General features: G+C 42.6%; 2 long non-coding RNA genes and 2 other non-coding genes across 5 annotated transcripts in view; 3 read left to right on the forward strand and 1 right to left on the reverse strand.

Moving 5' to 3' along the window:
- The window catches only part of LOC137204766 (uncharacterized), a 399,567-nt gene extending 385,586 nt beyond the window's left edge, over positions 1 to 13,981 (reverse strand). Inside the window, exon 1 of one of the 2 annotated variants that reach the window (XR_010933817.1) lies at positions 13,405 to 13,981. This is a non-coding gene — a long non-coding RNA (uncharacterized lncRNA). Of the gene's footprint in view, positions 1 to 13,355 lie in introns of both variants that reach the window. The other variant, XR_010933818.1, reaches the window with a different exon arrangement.
- A 130-nt stretch (positions 13,982 to 14,111) lies between these two features.
- On the forward strand, positions 14,112 to 16,042 carry LOC137204765 (uncharacterized). The gene is made up of 5 exons (XR_010933816.1): positions 14,112 to 14,185; positions 14,867 to 14,944; positions 15,032 to 15,106; positions 15,421 to 15,491; positions 15,710 to 16,042. It is a non-coding gene; the product is annotated as an uncharacterized lncRNA (long non-coding RNA).
- Positions 15,219 to 15,288, forward strand: LOC137205165 (small nucleolar RNA SNORD50). The gene has a single exon (XR_010934030.1). It is a non-coding gene; the product is annotated as a small nucleolar RNA SNORD50 (small nucleolar RNA).
- On the forward strand, positions 15,539 to 15,611 carry LOC137205164 (small nucleolar RNA SNORD50). The gene has a single exon (XR_010934029.1). It is a non-coding gene; the product is annotated as a small nucleolar RNA SNORD50 (small nucleolar RNA).
- Positions 16,043 to 17,135: the final 1,093 nt, after the last annotated feature.

Here is a 17,135-nt window from a genome sequence, read left to right on the forward strand (position 1 = left end):
CTCTTAAAATACCTTTAAGAAATCTACAATAGCTGTTTGTCATCTAGCTGTTTGTCTTTTAGAGAATTATGAAATTCTCTAAAACCAGAGTTTAAAAATAACACATGGTTGTGTATTGTAAAGCTAAACGGTGAAATGGTTGCAAACCTTACTCTGAGGATTTAGGATTCTATGATTATGTCCCTCAAGACATTATAAAATGATAACTAACCAACAGCAAGTGTATAAAATTTACTGACAAGGTATGGAATTCAATTATTATATGCATTCCCAGCCAGTTTCTAGGCAATCATTTGCTTGCAGCCATTCTAAACAATGCTTAAGAATGATCCAAACATCTTATTTAATACTGCCTAAAGTTTGCTTGTGAGAAGCTGAAGTAAAAGGGGTAGTTAAGGTCAGGCTGGTATACAGAAATCAAAAGCTTAATTCACTTTGGCAAAGTTGACAAAATAAGCATATTCTTTATCACATATATGAGTACATGTGTACTTTTTTAAAAATTAATTAATTAATTTTTATTTTTGGCTGTGTTGGGTCTTCGTTGCTGCATGCGGGCTTTTTCCTAGTTGTCGTGAGTTGGTGGCTCCTCTTCGTTGCACTGCACGGGCTTCTCATTGGCGGTAGCTTCTCTTGTTGCAAAGCACGGGCTCTAGGCGCGCGGGCTTCAGTAGTTGTGGCTCGTGGGTTCTAGAGCACAGGCTCAGTAGTTGTGCATGGGCTTCGTTGCTCCGTGGCATGTGGGAATCTTCCCAGACCAGGGATCGAACCCGTGTCCCTGAACTGGCAGGCGGATTCTTAACCACTGCACCACAAGGGAAGTCCCTACATGTGTACTTTTTTTTTGTTTTTCAGTACGCGGGCCTCTCACTGTTGTGGCCTCTCCCATTGCGGAGCACAGGCTCCGGACGCGCAGGCTCAGCGGCCATGGCTCACGGGCCTAGCCGCTCCGCGGCATGTGGGATCTTCCCGGACCGGGGCACGAACCCACGTCCCCTGCATCGGCATGAGGACTCTCAACCACTGCGCCACCAGGAAGCCCCATGTGTACTTTTAAATGCACTTAATCCTAGTTCATTAGAACAGGATTGTAGAGGTAAATATTATTGACAGTCCCAACAGGAAACATATGGATAATTAGAGAAAACTTCAATAAATAGACTATTTACAAGGTGGACAACATGTAGGAAAACCAAAAGGATAAAATAATATCGTGAGGCTCGTTGAGCTTTACTACTCTTGTGTCTGAAGGGGCAAGGGAAGAAAGAGAAGAGTGGAGAGGGCCACCGTAACAGAAGCTTTCCCTTCAGTGGAGGCCAACAGCAACCCCCTCCTCCCTGTGACCTCCTGCTGAGTTTCCCTATTGGGCCAAACCAATGGGAAGCCAGAGGACAAGGAAATTCCTTGATGCAGTCCATTTAGGGCAGCCTTCCAGAGCACAAAGCACGATGAAGAAGGTTAAAAAGTGGATCTAGAGTGGGAAATAGAGGATATTTAACACAGTAGATTTTTTTAATGAGATAAACTGAGGTTGATATATCACTTCAGTCCATGGATGAGCTTCAAGTGGTCTAAAAATTAGTAGAAACAGGTGGTTGTAAATCATTTTTGTAATAGCCTTGATGAATCACACCTCTCAGTACTATTCACACCTCTCAGTACCCACACTCTTGGGTACCCCCTCCATACTAACTCTAGGCTTGGCCATATGACTTCATATGAACAAAGAAGTGTCAGCATACATGATATAAGCAAAAGCTTAATAGGTAACCTTTTGGAATACTGCCCTGTTACTTCCAGGCCATGAAGAAGCCTGGGATGAAACACCATGTGGAAAGAGACACCCAGCTATCCTAGTTGTGCCAGCTGAGCCCACCCCCAGCAGATTGGTTAACTGAATGCCTCAGCATGAATAAGCCCAGTCAAAACACTGTCCAGTCAACCTACAGAATCTTGAAATATGAGAATTGTTTTTGTTTTAAGGCACTAAGGTTGGGTGGTTTATGAGGCAGCAATAGATAACTGAACACAACTTGATTTCTACTGAGGAATGGCTAAACTCCAGGGCCACAGGAATCAATTATGTTCAAATGATATCCTTACAACCCAATTCTCTCTGCCTCTGAGCTCAGCTCTACTCTTTCCCTCTGTGTACTGACTTAATTCTCAGATAGGTTCTCCTCTTGTGGTCAAAAGGTGTTTGCAGCACTCCCAGATTTCACATCCTCTATGCTCAATATGCAAAAAGAAAGAGAAAGCTTCTTTTTCCCAACAGTTGGACAAGAGTCAAGTCTACTCTCATTGACTTCAACTGGGTCATTTCCACCTGCAGGCCAGTCACTGAGGCTAGGTGGTTAAGCCAGTCAGGCCCTACTCTAGAGCTGAGAGGGGTGTAACTGCATCCAAATATTAATAATATGAGCTGAGGGTAAATGAAAGATCCACAAAAAAGTAAAAGAACTTGGAAGAAGGGGGATCATTGTGGATGTAAGGTGGCCAAAAGCTGATAAACTTCTAGTACAAATCTTAAATGCACATCTCCATCCTTCACCTTTCTCCCAAATTCTAGGCTTGAATATTCAATTGCATACTTGGAATCTTGTATTGGATGTGTCCAAACATCTCAAACTTTGTCCTAAACTGAACCACCCATGGAACTCGGAGGTGGAGGGGTGCTCCCCTTGCTCTTTATCGTAGCTCCCAAATCTTATTCCTCTTTCCTCCTACAAAAGCCCCATAATTGGGCTTCCCTGGTGGCGCAGTGGTTGAGAGTCCGCCTGCCGATGCAGGGGACACAGGTTCGAGCCCTGGTCCGGGAGGATCCCACATGCCGCGGAGCAACTAAGCCCGTGCGCCACAACTACTGAAAAGCATGCGCCTGGAGCCCATGCTCCACAACAAGAGAAGCCACTGCAATAAGCAGCCCGTGCACCACAAGGAAGAGTAGCCCCCACTCGCCACAACTAGAGAAAAGCCCGCACGCAGCAATGAAGACCCAACGCAGCCAAAAATAATAAATAAATTAAAGAAGCCCCATAATCTTTGAAGTAGGGCAGCGTATTTTTACACTAGCTCTTTCTCCTTGTTACTGTCATCTTTCAAACACTTGGGTCACATCCCCTCATTCACTGATGACTCTAGCACGTTTTGTAGTCTTTATTCCCACTACTCATCAATTACAGTGTCAACATCCACGGTGATGACCCACCTGACACCTTAGACTCTCAGTTCCCCAACCTCCTTCCCCACAGTGATCATTTCATCCTTCCACCTCAACCACCCACCCCCACAGTAACACTGTTGACCCTGTCTGTACCAACAATTACAGTACCTCCAAAAGCTCAAATTCCAGAATGCTACTTTCTAATCCTCCCATTTCCTATCTTTTCTAGTTTTCCCACTGCAGCTTTTCTTCAGCTATAATGAAACCTCCAGTCCATGGACACCATCACTTTCTCACTACAGATGATCCTCTTACCCAGTTTATATTTCGTTATTAATTGTTCAAATCATTTCCTTGCAAACACCCTTAACTCTCTCAGTCAGTCCTTTCTTCCTTCATTATCTTGCCTGACAAAGCTTTAGCCCTAGTTATCCCAATTAATCCCCCCTACTCCATGCTGGCATCCAAATGTCTGAATATTTCTAGAAATAGAAAGTTCACAGCTTTACTTGCAATAAATGTATGGCCATAAATTTCATGTGCACTCCACACTGTGAACCAATCCTATTTCACTTCCCTGGTCTGTCTGCTTTTCTACTCTGCATACTGATAATTTCACACATCCTTTCTCTTTAAACCTCTTGTACTTCCCAATTTTCCATTCTCAGTTGATGACCTTGCCTCGTAGTTATTTGAGAAAATACAAACAATGACTTCCATTATCCGTACCTGTACTTCCTGCTGTCAAGCAAGTGACATCTGTTGCTCACCACCAGGGGCAGCAGTCTCAGGATGTCAACCTGCATGGTTTGCAGGTGTCAGGGTCACCGAGAAAGACACAGTTCACACGGCCACTGGATGGAACAACACTTCACTCACAGAGAGAAGAGACGGAGCAAAGATCAGCCTCAGTAATGAGTATCGGTCCCCCATGGCCAGCACACCTTATCCCACAGCCAATGCAGGGAGATGGTCTACACACACCTCTCCTGTGCTGCAGGTAAAGGATCTCCTCCTCTCCCCACCAGGTTCAGATATAGCTGGGGTTAGCCAGGTGCCATATCATGCACACACTTTAAGCAGAACGAAGAATTACATATCAAACCCAGAACAGGGAAAGATATTCCCAAACGATTCCACGTGTCCCATGATATGCAGCCATGCAAGGGTCAACAGGCTATACATAACTGTCTTTCCCAATAGTCCAGCCCCCAACCCTTGCTCAACCACTGAAATAGCAGATAAAACACATCAAATATGGTAGGAACACCCTCCGCTCCCAAATCTGGAGATGGAACTAGGTCCAGTGGGGCCCCTGAACAATTCACATGGATGCAGTTTACTCGCAGAGGCTCCATGGTATTTTGGGACAGCAGTTCATCAGGGCCACAAGGAGAACCAGACCCAGGAGGGTGATCAGACCTCCCTCAGGGATGGTCCCTAATCAAGAACCCCAAGGGCCTGGAGTAAGCTAACTGAAGAGTTTTCTGAGAAGAGTCTAGGGGGACTGCAGGTATACAGCCGATAATCATCCTGCCTGAGCATGGGTCCTCTCCAGCTCAGTTTCTACCTTTCCTTAATTACTGATATATACACAAGTGTTGGCAATAACACAAATGCCATGATGTTCCACCAGCAGATCAAGGCTATTTGGTTGTCCATTACCACCACCAGCTTAGCTAGTGAGTTCAGGGAGTCTTGTCTGTTTTGGAGTGCGTGGAGAGTGTCTGAGTCATTTTGTACCAGCCGAGCTATCACAATGGGAATATGGGATTAGAGCCTTAACCTCTAATTTAGAGGGACCTCGCTCTGTCCAGTAGCATTGGTAGAAGTCTTCTGTAGGGATCTCATCAATTTTTGTTTTGTCTATCCAGGTTTAACAACTGAAGCCATATTGCTGTGGGTCAACCCTGTTCTCTCCTTCATTCCTCCTCTGTCTTCCCTTGAGTTCCCCTTTTGGCCTCTGGGCATGGCTCCCCATTGTTGGTTTTCTAACTGTTTAGCCCAAATTGTTGGAAACCACTGAAATCATTCTATTGTTTTGATCCCAAACAGGACATTTCAGTGGAGCTTTTCTATTTCTTGTCCCATAGTCATTTTAGGGGACAACTGTAGGGTTAATGGGGTCTTCCACTGGAGAGCCCCCTGTCACATGAAGGACTCCACTGCATCATCTACATCCCCAGGGTCAGGGTCATATAGGCAGCATCTATGGCTTTTACCTGAAATGCAGTTATGGCTTTATGAGTGGTTTTCCAGGGGCTCCTAGTCTTAGGGAAGTCCCTACCGTTGGGAATACCGTGCTCATACTCTTTGCAATCCAGATCAAGAGCAACATGGGCTTATCCTTTTCACTGCCCCGTTGATTGCCCTGTTCCATGTGGGCAAAAACACACTGCAGCCAGGGGTCAGTGATTAGCTTCCCTGGACTGCATCACTCAGTCTGAGATATTTAAGTCTGCAAGGCCCCCTAATCAACCACATGCACCATTCAAGTCACATGAGACCCCCCCTGGCCTCTGCCCATATCTGTCTTTCAGCTTTCATATTTCATTCTGAGAGAAGGACCTCATTTCATCAGTTACATTTTCAGCAACACCATGAGTGGTTTTGTGTTGAGTGAAAACAAGCTTTACTTGGGGTTTTTAAACAACCCAAATCAGGAGGAGCTTCCTACACAGGGGCCTTTGACTCCCCTTGGGTGTCATCTGCAACCCCTTGCATGTGGAAGTTAGGGGCTGGTGTAGGAGTGTGAAGGTGGCCAGAAGCTAAGCTAATTCTCCAAAAATTTTTAGGGCCCACCTCTTGCATTCTGCCCTTGTCCATAACACCAGTTTATCCTTGTTGACAAGGAGACTGTCGACATCTCATTTATCCCCAGTCAGCTAGAGGGAGGTCATCCCCCCCAGGGAGCTAGCACCACCCTGGGATGGCTGTGCTGATGAACCTTGTGCCATGGTATACTTTGTTGGTGACCTTGCTCACTGCACCAAACTGTCAAGCAAGTGACACCTGTTGCCTACCACCAGAAGCAGCAGTACCAAGCTGTGTACTCACTGCAAAGTTTGCAGGTATCAGAGTTGCCAAGAAAGACACAATTCACACAGGCACTGGATGGAACACTTCACTCACGCAGAGAACAGACAGAGCAGGATCAGCCTCAGTAGTGAGTATGGCTCCCTCATGGCCAGTGCATCTTTCCCTACAGCCGATGCAGGAAGATGGTCTACACCTACCCCTCCTGTGCTGGTGAAGGACCCCCTTCTCTCCCCACCAGGAATAGATTATAGCAGAAGGGCTGGCCGGGTGTCATACGATGCACATGCTTAAAGCAGACCAAAGAAAGTACAAATCATGCCCAGCACAGGCTGTGAGGACTTCTTATTTCCACGTAAGAAAACGTTCTGAACAGGCCCAAGGCATGCTCTTATGCAGTTATGCAAGGGTCAACAGGCTATGCGTGACTGCCTTTCCCTACACCTGCCTTATCTCTGGTTCTAACAATCAAAGAATACAAAGACCTCCATTTGTATTCTGCAAAGGATCTCCTCTTGCCTTCTCGAGGATTTTGCTCCTATAACTTTTTGCCTCTTTTTCCAGCATCATAAATCTCCACCCTCTACTAAATCAATCCCATGAACATATAAAGATGCTCTAGTACCTCTCAATTAAAAAGCAGTCCCTCACTCTTACAACCCTCTCCAGCTACAGACACATTCTTGCCTTCTCACCTTACTTACTCCTCAGTCCTCTTCAACTGTGCTTCCGTCATCCCTATTCCACTTGTGACTGTGTTCACTGGTGATCCTCATGTGGCCAAACCCCACAGTCATTTCTGTTTTCTTACCTGACCTTTCAACATTCATGCTAATTGACCTAACTCTCCCTGAAACTCCCCACTTTCTTTCTGAGATATCGCACTCTCCACCTTTCCCCCCAAGGCATTTCATTTATTGGCACTTCCTTCTCTGCTGGAACTCTGAAAGTTTGCAGCGCTCCAAGGCTCTGTCCTGGGCTTTCTCCTCTTTATTTATACTCCTTCCCTGATGCTCTCACTCAGTGTCATGCTTTAAATACCTTACTCATGCCAATGGCGTTCAAGCCCTAACCTCTCCTCTGAACTTCAGGCTCATGTGTCAAACTGCCACCTTGACTTTTCCAGATACATGTGATTTTTTTCCCCCTTTTGTAGATCTTTAACTTTACTACTTCACCTGCTTAAGTTAAACTCTACTATTTCATGAAGTATTCACAAGATTTTCTTCAATTTGCAGTTGTCTGTCCTGCAACGAAACCTAGAGTTTACTGACCAGTTCAGTTTTAGACACTGGAAAAATGAACATTAAGAGATAAGATTCTTTAATTCTCGTATTTTTAAATTTTTTGATTGAGGTATAATTGACATACAACATTGTATAATTTCAGCTGTACAACATAAAAATTCGATATTTGTACATATTGCAAAATGATCACCACAGTGACTCTAGCTAACATGTGTCACCATACATAGTTACACAATTGTTTTCCTTGTGATGAGACTTTTCAAATTTACTCTCTTACTAACTTTCAAATATGCAGTACGGTATTATTAACTATGGTCACCCTGCTGTATGTGACATCCCCATTACTTATTTATAACTGGAAATTTGTATCTTTTGACCCCCTTCACCCTTTTCGCCCACCCTCTATCCCCCACCTCTGGCAACCACCAATCTGGTCTCCGTGTCTTTTTGACCTTGGATTTTTTTTCTTCTCTTTTTCTTTTTTTCTTTTTAGATTCCACATATAAGTGAGATCATACAGTATTAGTCTTTTTCTGTCTGACTTATTTCACTTAGCATAATGCCCTCAAGGTCCATTCAGGCTGTCACAAATTGTAAGATTTCATTCTTTTTGATGGTTGAATAATATTCCATCGTGTATATATATATACCACATTTTCTTTATCTATTCATCCACTGATGGACACTTAGGTTGCTTCCATATCTTAGTTATTGTAAATAATGTTGATATGAACATGGGGATGCACATATCTTTTGAGTTACTGTTTTCATCTTCTTCAGATAAACATCCAGAAGTGGAATTGTTGGATCATATGGTAGTTCTACTTTTAATTTTTTGAGGAACCTCCACACTGTTTTCCATAGTGGCTGTACCTTCCCACCAACAGAGCACAAAGGTTCCCTTTTCTCCACATCTTACACTAGCATTTTTTATCTCTTGCCTTTTTGAGAACAGCCATTCTAACAGGTGTGAGGTGATATCTCACTGTGGTTTTGATTTGCATTTCCCTGATGATTAGTGATGTTGAACATCTTTTCATGTATTGGGTTAGCCAAAAAGTCCCTTCAGTTTTTAAGAAACAATAAAAGACACATTTTTCATTTTCACCAAGAACTTTATTGAACAACGTATTCACCGTTTTGTTCCACTACCTTCTGCCATTTTTCAGGCAACTTCATAATTCCATCTTCCCAAAACTTTTTATCTTTTCAAGCAAAGAACTGTTCCAGGTGCCTCTTACAGTCTTCCAGGTAATTGAAATTTTTTCCATTAAGAGAATTTTGTAAAGACTGAAATAAATGGAAATCCGAAGGTGCAATGTCTGGTGAATATGGCAGATGAATCAAAACTTCCCAAACTGTAACAGTTTTTGCCTGGTCATCAAAGAAACATGCAGTCTTGTGTTATCCTGATGGAAGATTATGCGTTTTCTGCTGACTAATTCCGGATGCTTTTCGTCAAGTGCTGCTTTCAGTTGGTCTAATTGGGAACACTACTTGTTGGAATTAATCGTTTGGTTTTCCGGAAGGAGCTCATAATAGAGGACTCCCTTCCAATCCCACCATATACACAACATCACCTTCTTTGGATGAAGACCAGCCTTTGGTGTGTTTGGTGGTGGTTCATTTCACTTGCTCCACAACCTCTTCCATTCCATATTGTTGTACAGTATCTACTTTTCATCACCCATCACAATTTGTTTTAAAAACGGGATGTTTTCGTTACATGTAGTAGAGAATCACAGGCGGAAATATGGTCAAGAAGGTTTTTTTTGCGTAACTTACGTGGAACCCAAACATCAAAGTGATTAACATAACCAAGCTGGTGCAAATGATTTTCAACACTTGATTTGGATATTTTGAGTATGTCGGCTATCTCCCGAGTGGTGTAACATTGATTGTTCTCAATTAATGTCTCGATTTGATTGCTATCAACTTCAACTGGGCTACCAGACCATGGAGCATCGTCCAGCAAATCTCCAGCACAAAACTTCACAAATCACTTTTGACACATTCGATTAGTTACAGCACCTTCTCCATACACTGCACAAATCTTTCTTTGCATTTCAGTTGCGTTTCTACCTTTCTTGAAACAATAGAGCATAATATGCCAAAAATGTAGCTTTTCTTCCATCTTCAATATTAAAATGGCTACACAAAAATTCACTAATTTTGATAAGCTTTTTTAAATGCACGCTGATATGACAGCTGTCACAACACAATCTAATAAAATTGTTTCGAATGAAGTTAAAGATAACTAAGTGCTGCTAGAGCCAACTTATGGAAAAAACTGAACAAACTTTTTGGTCAACTCAATACCTGTTGGCCATCTGTATGTCTTCTTTGGAAAAATCTGTCTATTCAAATCCTTTGTCCATTTTTCAATTGGATTTTTTGGGGTTTTTGCTACTGAGTTGTGTGAGTTCTTTATATTTTTTGGATATTATCCCTTATCAGATAATTCTTATTTCTGAAAGCTGACTTTTTTCCCACTTTGGAATAAGTTAATTATGTTTACGTTACCTAACTTAGCATACATATGTTTCCCATGATTTAACCAAAAGCTGTAATTGTGAACTTTTTTCTCATACATTCATTATCTAACCAGCTCTTTATGTGTATTGACTATGTGCTCAAATGCTATCTACTACAGGATATCTGCACACACTACGGTACCTATTTTAGGCAACTGCTGCTGGCCCTTTTTTCCTTTCTCCCCACACTCATTTGTGCACATGACTTCACTCATCATCTTCATTAGTTTGCCAAATGGTCCTTCTCTAGCCCCGACTCTTCTCTTGGGCTTCAGTTCTACATTTCTGATGGTCCACTGGACAAATGTAACCAAATGTTCCCCTCAAAATCTAACAAAACCAAAACTGAATCTTCTTTTTCCTGCTCCCAAATCAGTCATTTCTGACTTGCCTCTTCCTGTCAGTGGAGCTGCCATTCTCTTGCCTGCCTAGGCTCCATTCCACTTCCCCCACAGATCATCACATTCTACCATCTCCTCCTTTAACACAGCCACAGCATGTTTTGGGTACAGGATTATGAATCTGGGGTCAGAAGGACTTGGGAAGTTAGTTGACCGAGATCTCTATGCCTCATTTTCCTCATCTTTAAAGTATACACCGGGATTGTTTTGAAGATTACATGATCCAATGCATACAAGAACCCAGTAGCACATACGTTCTCACCATGCGTTGTTCTCTTCCCTGCTTTCCATCTCCGTGGACAAAATTATAGTGGTGTCCCTCACAATATCTCATCTAAATGATTGCACTAAATTTCTAAACACTGCTTTTTCTCTCCAAACTCTTCCTAAAACACTATTTGGTTCACACTATAATCTTACCTAAAAGTCTTTAATGAATGTCTAATTTTTAAAGCAGAGGTGTCTACACTACTATATATGAAATAGATAATTAATAAGGACGTACTGTGCAGCACAGGGAACTCTTCTCAATACTCTGTAATGACCTATATGAAAATAGAATCTAAAAAAGAATATATATGTATATGCATATATGTATATGTATAACTGAGTCACTTTGCTGTACACCTGAAACTAACACAACATTGTAAATTAACTATATTCCAGCAAAAATTAAAACAAAACAAAAAATAAAGCAGAGGTGTCTAAAATTGGGTGGTTACTTCTCACTAAAGTATAAACTCTTTCGGGAAGGGCAAGGACTTTTGTGTATTCACATTAACCTTCCCTGAAGCACAATGCATGCACCAGGGGCTCAGTGAACATTTCTTCCAAAAAAAATGATTAAAATGATGATCTTATCTGAAAGTTTGCAACAGAATATGAGGAGTTGTTTTCAGTATGCTAAATTCTTCAAGGATACTTTTAATTTCAGTTCTGACCTTTATATGGTCTTTCTTAACTCACTTAAAAATATTTGGTAGCATTTCGCTTGTCTGCTTTAGGTGTGGGAGCAATAACTGTTGGCTTCATTCCTCAGTATGTTTTTCTGTTCCTTGAAGAGATAAAAGTCTTGAATGAATTATGTACTGACTTTACAGTCATCAAGCCACATTCACTGGAGGGCAGTGTTGTCACTAATCAGGCTCTAAATTCATTTCATTTTGCATTGCATTTGTTAGAGTTATCCGTTTATGAGTTAAAAGGAATATGGGAGTCTTTTTTTTTTAAGACTGGAATATATATCAGATGTGCACTACTGCACTTACCCTAATACAGCGGTTCTCAAACTTATATATGTATATGAACCACCCTAGACCTGGGCTGTCCAATACAACAGCCACTAGCCATGTGGCAATGAAGCACCTGAAATGTGGGCAGTCAAACTGAGATGTGCTGTGAGTGTAAAATATACAGTGGATTTTAAGGACTGAGTACATAACTTATGCTGATCATATATTGAAATGAAAATATTTTGGCTCTGTTGGGTTAAATAAAATGTACTGGAATTAATTTCATCTGATGCTATTTACTATTTTAAATTAAAAGTGGCTACTAGCATATTCAAAATTACATATATGACTCACATTTGTGGTTTATGTTATATTCCTTTTAGCACTGTCCCAGATGCTTGTTTAAAATACTTCCTAGGTCCCACTTTTGGATATTCTGCTTTAGTACCTCCAGGTTAGGAATCAGAAATCTGATACTTTTTATCTCTCCAAGTAATTCAATTGATAAGTCAGAGTTTTATACTGCTTTTGACCAGATGATTTTAAGGGTCCTCAGCACAGCAAACAGTGATTCAAAGAGAACAAAGGGAGTAACAGTTTTCGGTTTCAATTGTGTGACAATGGCCACCCATAACAGTCATACATGTTTCTCAATTAGCAAAACACACTTCAAAACATAATCACAACACAACCATTTTATGGGAGTGGAAGGAAGCTGGGAACAATTAAGTAATATCTATCACAAATCTAAGTGCACATAACTGTTGCCTCACTTCTAGAAATCGATCTTGCCGATCTTCTCACAAGCTCACTATGATATACTTGTAATTCACTTCGGCACTATTTGAAATAGTGAAAAGCTGGAAAGTTATGAAATTATGACACATCCAACTGAATACTATGCAGGCTATAAACAAGAAGGTCATCTATATGTACTGATACAGAAAGATGTCTATGATACTTACCGGGGGCAAAGCAAGTTGCAGAAAAGGACACAGATCCTATTTGCATGTGAAAAAATACGTACATATATGTGCATAGAAAGTTTCAAAAACTGTTAATATTGGTTACTGTTAATAGCAGGGAGAAGATTCCCAGCGATATGAAAAGGAACTTTTACTTTGCTTTTTATATCCTTTTGTACTGTTTTAGTTTTTTTAATATTAGGAATATGCAAATTTACATTGTACAGTACAAAATGGTTATTTTCAAATATACATAACGCCCAGCCAAGTAAACACTTCATCGCTTAGGTTCCTGTTATAGAAATTTGCTTTTCACTATTAACTTTTAATCTGGAGTTTGGTCTTCATTTTAATTTTCTAAAAAGCCACCGCATATATTCATTCATTTGTTTATTCAACCAGTAGTTACTGACCACCTGCGTTATGCCAGGCACTGTTCTAAGGCAGAAAAATAAAGAGCGGTGCACCGGCGGAGGACAATAAACAAACGCACATGTACATAATAACTAGTTGTTAAGTGCTATGAAGACCTCAAATTTCAAATGCCGAAATGTTCTAATGTCACGTGCTCCTGTGTGTGCATATACGTACGTATATTTACCCGTACTTACTAATTAATGCAATCATAGCTACTGAATTGAAGTGTCGTTTGGATAAAGCATTCTGGGAAATTTCTCAAATTAATCTTTCTCCTGCATGCATTATAATGAATTTTGTACAAAAAGATGTAAAGAGCAAAGCCTTTTTTTTTTGGTTGTGTGAATTTAGGAAAATTACTTAGCTACTTCAGGCCTCAGTGTTCTCCTCTACCAAGCGGAGGATTTACCTCTCGGGTCTCCCGTCTCGGGGTGAATTCTCTGGGCGTATCAGCGTAACAGCAGCGCCCTGCGCCCGGCGGCGTGTGGGTGGGGCGGGTCCCGCGGAGCGCAGCTGGGCCGCGTGCCGCGCGGCGGGCCGGCTCTCCCGAGACGCGCGGCGTTCTCGCTGTGGACCGGAGGAGAAACACGGTGCTTTCACAGACTTTTTTCACCCGAGCATTTCTGCCCGCCAATTTCTCTTTCCGGGCGTGCAGCGGTCGCCCGGCGTCAACTCCCGCAGGCGCCAGCCAACCAGCCAGCCCGACTTCTCGAGCAGGTCACCCGGTGAGGCCGCCCTACGCTCAAGTCCACTGCTACACTCAAGTCCACTGCCGGCCCCGAGCCGCCCCAGCCGTCGCGGGCAGACTTGGCTCAGTGTAGGTGGTAGCCTCGCCTGCAAAGGCGGCTCTTCGTTTAAATTCTGGCGCCACTCCCGCGCCACGTAGGGCCAGACTCCGAAGCGACAGACCGCGGCGAGCCAGCGGGCGCGCGCCCGGGGCTGGGCGTGCGCGCCGCGGAGGGACGGCGCGCGCACCACGCCCCGGAACGAGCCCCCGAAAGAAAAGAGCCGCCTGGCGCGCTCTCGCTCCTCCCATCAGGAGCCGGTCACGCCCCCTTACTCTACAGCGTCCAATAGATGCGAGAGGGAGGGGCGGCCTCTTTCCGGCTCGGGAGAGAGTATATAGGGAACTGCTGGCGAGACCGCTCGGTCTTTTACGTCAGGACTTGGGATCTACCGTGTGGTTCTAGGTAAGCGGGCGTTGCGGGCGGTTGTCCGAGCGAACCCGGGCGGCGCAGCTTAGGTTGGGAGCTGCAGTAAGGTGAAACGATTTCAGAAATTGGAGCTTAGAGTGCGGTGATGAAAACTTGGACGTGGGGAACGCGCCGCCGGGCCGCCACGTGTCCCGAGTCGTGGTGGCGGCCGGCTTCGAGCGTAGGCGTGCGGAGGCGGCCGCTGGTGGCCGCGCGGCCTGGTTGTTACGCCCGGGCAGCCCCTGACTGAGCCTGGGAGGCGACCGGCAGAAGACAACATTCCTGGGATTTGAGGGCGGGGGTTACCCTTAACGTTAAGAGCAAGAGTCCTGTGATAGGGTGTCTTTCTCCCATGGCCAGATCAACAGTTATTTCAAAACGGGCAGCCCCGGACTCGGCGTGAGACTGAGTTGTATTGTGCCGAGGTGGCGCTGTGTGCAAATAGGATTATTGAAGGGGAGGAGTTTAGTGCTGAAAACCTTGAACTATGACATTCTGTGAGAATGCTTAATTTTAAATAGATGCCCCGCAAGAACAATGGCTTTAGGTGTAACGGAGCTGTTATGTGGAGAGGCAGAGGTAAGGGTTGTTGAGGGCTTATTTTTAAACCGAAGGAGTAAACCTGTTGATTTACAGAAACGATGATGGAGCATCATTTGAAATTAAACTTCTTTTTAGATGCAAAGGAAAGTTCCAAAACGTATGGGAGAAGGTTTGCTGGAAAATGACTTGGTTAAAACTTGACAATCTTACCAGGTGTGTATTGGACTCGTATTAATACTTTGAGTCTGCATGTGTTTAGTCCACATGTAGAGTAAATGAGAAATTTTTTTGTCCTCGAAGGAACATCCTGCAGGTCGATGAATGCTAATGAAGCTATGACCGTCACCGATTGATGATGAACAGCTTCATTTGAAAGTAAGTTATGTGGCTTACAGCATCTACTATAGCATTCCGTAGTACTTGCCTTTTAATGTTGCTCTGGTTTATGGTAAGTGTCAGTGTGATCGAGCTTAATGGAGTTTGGTCTGATCAATGAGGAAAGCTCTTCCTAAACGGATTACCTGAAGAAAAGTATGTACGGATTCGGCTTCTGAGATAAGACCAATATGCAGATATGAGATAACAAATTTTTGTTGCCTGGATTTTATAACTGAGTTTTCTGTTAGCTTATGCCTCTTATAGGGGAAAAACTGTTGCTTCACACTAGTGTTTTTCTTCTCTGCCAACAGTGACAGGGGTCGCTGTCCGCCTATTGAAAGAGGCCAGTTTGCCATGAAGTTCCTAAGGTGTAAACATGTCTGTGAGTAGAGATATTTTGCTTAACAATCAATCTTGTGTCCTTGGTCTTATCTATGATGATCCTATCCCGAACCTGAAGTTCTGTTGAAAAAAACTTATATACGGATCTGGCTTCTGAGATAGACCATTATAAGGACGACAGTATTTTTGAAAATTCCTTTAAATAAGTTCTTGAGATGTTGATAGTCTTGTAAATCTCAAATGTTCTTCCTTTTCTAGGGCTAGTGCCACGAGATTTACTTGTCTGTTGTATGAAAAACTGGTGATCAGGAAAAGCTCTTCATTTTATGGACACGGAAAGAAAACAAAACTCAAGACAGATTATTTAATTTTGAAATTGCATTTGTAAAAAGATTTCTGAGCCAACGTCAAATCTAGATTAATGCATCCATAAGATTCAAGCCATTTCTGTTTAATCTTGTCACTGCCCTAGAGTCATAACCTGTTAGCCAGTATATTATTGATACTTTCTAGCTCTGAAACTGTTTTTAATGGAAAATTATTTTTCAGTTGTCCAGCCTTGTAATTAAATAATTCTGAGTGAATGTTTAACCTTTGGTCACCTGTCTGAATTTAAAATGCATAATTGTAAATACAGCCAAGTGAGAGTTTATACTATTGTAGGAAAATCCTTAGAAGGGAGAGATGACTGGGTTTGGCGATCACAAGGGGATATGGAAAACCTTGGCTTTGTGCAGGGTACTAAGTATTACAGAATTACTGAAGGTGAGGGCAGAGGAGAGAGACAGGACCTATGACTGGGGTGAGGGGAGGTAAGCCAGGCATCAAAACGATCCAGTATACTAGCTGAATTGTGGAATATTTAGTCCTAGTATAATAGTAATATGAAGGGGTATTTATGCTAAAAATGGGGAGGAGTAATGCTGAAAATTAAGGAAGAGAGCACAGCATAGAAGTCAGGAGCCATGAGGGAAGGTCACTGATAAAATCTGGGTTAAAACTGGTCAAACATTGTACAGAATGGATTAGTGTAAACAGTAATAGCATCTGATCTAACCAAGGTGGTTGGGCTCCGTGCATAATCATTTTCCCTAAATAGCTGCATGAATAAATTGTTCCCAAGCCCATATTTAAATGTCAAAGTTAGAGTGCCAATATTCTTGTCACCTTATAATGAACTCTGTTTCTTAAAATGTTCACCTGCCTTGGTGAGAATTCAGTTGGGTCCATGCAGCTCAGTCAGGTTCATGAGACTGATAAGCCTGTAGTGGTCAGGCACATAGTGAATTTGGCCCAAGTATTAAGACAGTGTACAAAAATGGGGCTCTGAAAATGTTTCTTGCAGTCCGTGTACAGCATTGTGTTACATTGTTCTTTATTGCACTCGGTGTATTTGGAAATGAGGAAACTTTGCCACTGCAATCTGCACCGTTGATCACTGATCTCCCTTACCCTGCTTTATTTGGTTGGAACTTTTACAACATGCTCGATAAGATCTGTTTCACACACTGACATCTTAAGTACCTAGATACCTTAACTACCTGGCACTTGGTTGTCAGTAAATGTTAAACAAACAATGAATGATTAAAGACCAATTGGGATCTACACAAAACTTGCAGAGAAAACTGCCCTTTTGTCAAAGTTGGCAAACATCAGTCACTTCAAAACAAGGCATGAAATGAAT

The sequence above is a fragment of the Pseudorca crassidens genome, chromosome 13 (assembly GCF_039906515.1).
Source record: "Pseudorca crassidens isolate mPseCra1 chromosome 13, mPseCra1.hap1, whole genome shotgun sequence".
Classification (NCBI taxonomy): domain Eukaryota; kingdom Metazoa; phylum Chordata; class Mammalia; order Artiodactyla; family Delphinidae; genus Pseudorca; species Pseudorca crassidens.